The sequence below is a fragment of the Nicotiana attenuata genome, unplaced genomic scaffold (assembly GCF_001879085.1).
Source record: "Nicotiana attenuata strain UT unplaced genomic scaffold, NIATTr2, whole genome shotgun sequence".
Lineage (NCBI taxonomy): Eukaryota > Viridiplantae > Streptophyta > Magnoliopsida > Solanales > Solanaceae > Nicotiana > Nicotiana attenuata.
This window is the reverse complement of record NW_017672623.1, coordinates 81,431-85,965: the sequence shown is the minus strand read 5'-3', so window position 1 is coordinate 85,965 and position 4,535 is coordinate 81,431. Positions and strand designations below refer to the sequence as shown.

General features: G+C 33.1%; 1 long non-coding RNA gene across 1 annotated transcript; it reads right to left on the bottom strand.

Moving 5' to 3' along the window:
* Nucleotides 1–1,419: 1,419 nt before the first annotated feature.
* On the bottom strand, nucleotides 1,420–3,421 carry LOC109213887. Its single transcript, XR_002066088.1, has 2 exons — nucleotides 2,993–3,421; nucleotides 1,420–1,640 (listed from the first exon to the last, which is right to left on the bottom strand). It is a non-coding gene; the product is annotated as an uncharacterized LOC109213887 (long non-coding RNA).
* Between the last annotated feature and the right edge of the window lie 1,114 nt (nucleotides 3,422–4,535).

Here is a 4,535-nt window from a genome sequence, read left to right as displayed (position 1 = left end):
CCTTAGGTTTTCTGATTTAAAAGGATTTATTGTGAAGTTGATAGCCGCTTTAACCAATATTGTTTGATAGAGATAATTTGTGAAATCTATGACAGTCAAACTTCTCTATAACAATCTTGTTCGTTCTGATATTTTTTATCTGCTATAATGAAGTACTATCATAGAGAACATGTATTACAACATAATATGATGATTCCAAAGAAAATTTAATCATTATAATAAAATATTATTATTAAGGATAACTGTTATAAAAAAATTCGTATTCGTTTTCTTTTATTTATTAATTTGAAGTACGTATCAAACTGGAGTGGCTTAAAGTCAAAAGAATTAGAGCCGGTTTGGATTAGCTGATTTGAAGTAGCTGATAAGCATTAGGTGCTGAAAAGCACTTTTAAGTGCTGAAACTGATTTAATAAATAAGCAGTTACGTGTTTGGGTACAAGTGCTGAAATTGATAATAAGTTGCTGCAGTATTTGATAAAAAAGTGCTGATAAGCTATTTTTCTGTTAAAATGACTTAAATAACCTTAGAATTGTTTACAGTTATAAGGGCGTAATTTCATTAAAATTTTAAATACCAGATCGATTCAAATACAAAATATTCTATTTGTCATTCTATTTTAAATACAACTATGCTTAGATAAGATAATTTTTATGATAATATAATTTATTTTATGATAAACATATAATCATAAGTTACAATAATTAATAAATTGACAAAAGTTTCTCAATAGAAAATAAACCTAAATAGGACAAATTATTTGAAGAGAAACAAACATTGTCTTCATCACCACAACACTTAGAAAATAATACACCAAACATTTGATATGTCCTCATTTATTACATACAGTTCAAAGATTAATACATAATCACATAGGTATAAGTATGCAAAGAATAGAGAATTTGCTTATCTTAAATAGTCAATAAGAATTGCAAACTTGAAGAGGTGGGGGGAGGGGAGGGGGGTTTAGGTTGAATACTTGAGGCAGTGAATATCGATGTAGGAGTTCTGTTCTAAAAAGGAATGTTTTAAGGATAAAATAGTAAAAATTTTGGTCAAATTTAAAGTGATTATAAGCTAAAAATTCATAAGTTGGGGTAACCAGCTTATGGCTTTTGGCTTATTTTTGACTTATAAGCACTTGGCTAATAAGTACTTTTACCAAACGCGTAGAATAAGCTGATAAGTGCTTATAAGCTAGTTTGACCAGCTTATAAGCTTAGCCAAACACCCTCTAAGAAAAAAAAAAGATTAATTACTTTGGGGTTCTAGTGTCACAACTTCTCTATAGGGCAGTATCATATAAATTATACATAGATAGATTAGAGGTATTTGTAACATCTAAATGGTCTTATGTAACATTGAAAGTTATGAGAACTTCTTTCAAAAAGATATACTTAGTTTTATAGAAAAACTAGTTGGATGTAGTCCGGGCTGTGCCGGGGCCCAAGTTTTATTTAACATAAAAAAAAAACTTTTGTTTACAAGTCATGAGACAAAGCTGGAAGAAATCTATACAATTTGATTCAAAATGTTTCAAAACGAAGAGTACAAAATGCTACAATTCTACCAGTTCCCTAATACTTGTGTTATTACGAAGTAGAATGTTTTTGCCTCATGGCCGAGACAACAAGCTAATCTGAAAAATACACAAGTAAAAAATATCTTAGCACATGTGTGTAATACAAATTATCAGAATGGAAAAAGTAGAATCATCCATGTCTCTTTGAAGTTCAATACTTATATAAGTGAAACTCTATGAATTGTCAAAACTTATAAAAGTTAAAGCCCCTGAAAAAACTTGCAAGCGCTAAGAAATGTAATGAAAACTTGAGCTAATACCAGTTATTGTCCATAAAAACATTCCGGCTATAATTGTTTAAATCTCCAAACCCCCTTAAGCTAAATTTAGTAGAAGTTAGCCCAAGAGAAGAGACTGTAAAACGAGCAGACCTACTAAAATTAAGGCTAAGCTCATCAAATTTTATCCCATAAGAGTCTCCAGACAGATCTATGTTTACCTAATGATGCTTTTAATATATGTTAGAATAGATCAATATGTGTTGCTGCTGCTTCATTTCAAAGTGAATCTTTCAGGCATTACTTTCAAATTAGGTATCCACAGTTATTTTAGGCATAAAGTGAATTGAAACTGTACCTCTGCACTTTCCCCATTAAAAAAGATTATATCTGTGTTGTGTTTACCTGTACTCTGTTTTTACATGAATGACATTTTACCTATGACTACCAGAGCAAAACTGGAAGAGCTAAAAAATGATATATTAAAAAGAAATATATTTGGAAAGGTTGCTGCTTTTATGTACACTGTAGAATTCCAGAAACGTGGTCTTCCACATGCACAAGCATTGAGAGTATAAATGCAATTTTAAAAATTCCTATGATTAGAAAAATAATGTTGACAGAATTTTTTGTCATAAACCAAACAGATGATTATGCTATAGAACTTAAGCTACTATATAAAGAGTTTCCAGAATACAAATATGCTCTCCGGTGGAAAAGTAGTTGTTTTTGGAGGTGATTTTAGACAAATAGACCAATATGAAGTAGTAAAATTTAAATAATTATGAAAATTTGAAAAGCAAACTCATTTGCTCTACAGGTAAGCTGGAACATCAGTCCAAATGCACTGTATCACTTAATCAAAGGCTCCTATAAATTATTTTATCATTTTCCTTCTGCAATTTTAGTCTTTCTTCATATTTTTAATCTTCATTTTTTCTCCTCCAAGATTTTAATTTTTAGTAGTTCAACGTAATTTCTTGCTAATTTTTAGTTCAAAAATTTAAGGAATGTCTAAATGCTTCGCCTCAAATTTGACCAGTACACCCTGCTAGAAAAGAAAAGCCTAATTCGTTGAGTAATTTTCTCAAACACCTACAGGCAGAGGCTAAAACAGAAAAGCAGAAGCTACCACGTAGAAAGACAAGAGCACATCGATAATGGGAATAGTATAGGGTAAATTGATCTCACCTGGAAGTGATCAAAAGAGTAGCGAAAACAAATCCTAAGAACAGAGCGAAACTAAACAACAAACAGAGTGTAAACTGATTGAAAATTGTAGGGGAAGAAAAGTAATATCTGATATTGCCCACCGTTTACCCAAAAGCAAAAACAGCAGATGGCGTTCTCTCAGGAGTATGAGTCAGCAGACCGAGTAGAAGCAATTTGGGAAACCTGATCTTTAGGAATGAAACGGAATTCCAAAAGGCTGCTTACTTGGGAGGTGAATATTTCTAAATTTTTTCGTGATTTGAAATCCACTTAGAGATAACTCTCTGTTATAGATTAAGAGAATGTAATGTAAAATGACCAAGATATCCACTTAGCACAAGCAGCCATGTTGACGGAGACCTCTCTTATAGAATAAGAGAACATTAGATACAAAGTTAGAAAAATATGGAAAAGTTTCATATAAGTCATGTATATATATGCCTGGAAAAATAAAATATCTATATTTATAGTACGACAAAGTGCATTATCCTAATTACTAATACCTTAAAACTAATGATCAATTCATTGATGGTGAAAGTTTATCTTATTAAGTCATGATGAAACTGATTTGTGCTTATCATTCAACATGTCTCGACAAAAAACTTTTTTTCCTTTTCTTTGAATGGGCTAACATGAACTGTCATTTCTTATGTTTCTACTTTCTAGATTCATCACCTCTTAGATATTAATAGTTACTTTTTCGATTTTAATGTTTTCCTAAAGGGTCATTGAAAAGAAATGTTTTTGATTTTACTTATTGAAAAAGAAATAAAGTTAATTTGGTGCGTTTTCATGCAACCTAATTTGAATTGGACGGAGCTTGATAGATATACGGACGGACAAGGATCGCTTGAGTTAGGAAAGAGATAATCTCAATCGAACAACAACGGGTCAACATTTCGACGAAAGTTCGAAATAACACCCTTAAAGCCAAGGGCCATCGCCAAAGAGAAGAGTTCGACCTCAATCGAACAACGACGGGTTAGCATTTTGACAAGTTCAAAATAACACCTTTAATAATCTAACCTTGGAGGAGGCGGATTAGGAAAGGGAGATTAATTCATTTTGGATAAAAACTTCTCTCTTGCTCTCTCATCTCTCTAAGATTATCTCTTTTCTTCTCTCTCATATATAACACCTAATCCGCCTCCTCCAAGGCATCCAGATGTCGTGCCGCGACATGTCGCCCCGCTTCGAAATGAAAGAGGTACGCCCCCATTATTATCTGCTCATAACTTTTGTGTCTCCCCTTCAGAAATAGTGTACGCACTGGAGAAGCTGGGCTCGAAGGTGCAGTGGCCACAAAAAATGAAATCAGACCCTAGTGCAAGGAGGTCGAACGTCCTATGCGAATTCCATCAGGAAAGAGGACACAAGACCGAAGATTGCATAGGTCTGCGACAGGAGGTGGTCAGAATGCTGAACCAAGGATACCTGAAGGAGCTGCTCAGCGATAAAGGAAAGGCTAATTTCGCCAGAGGACGCGACCAATCCCAAGGACCACCAAAACCACCTTCTCCAG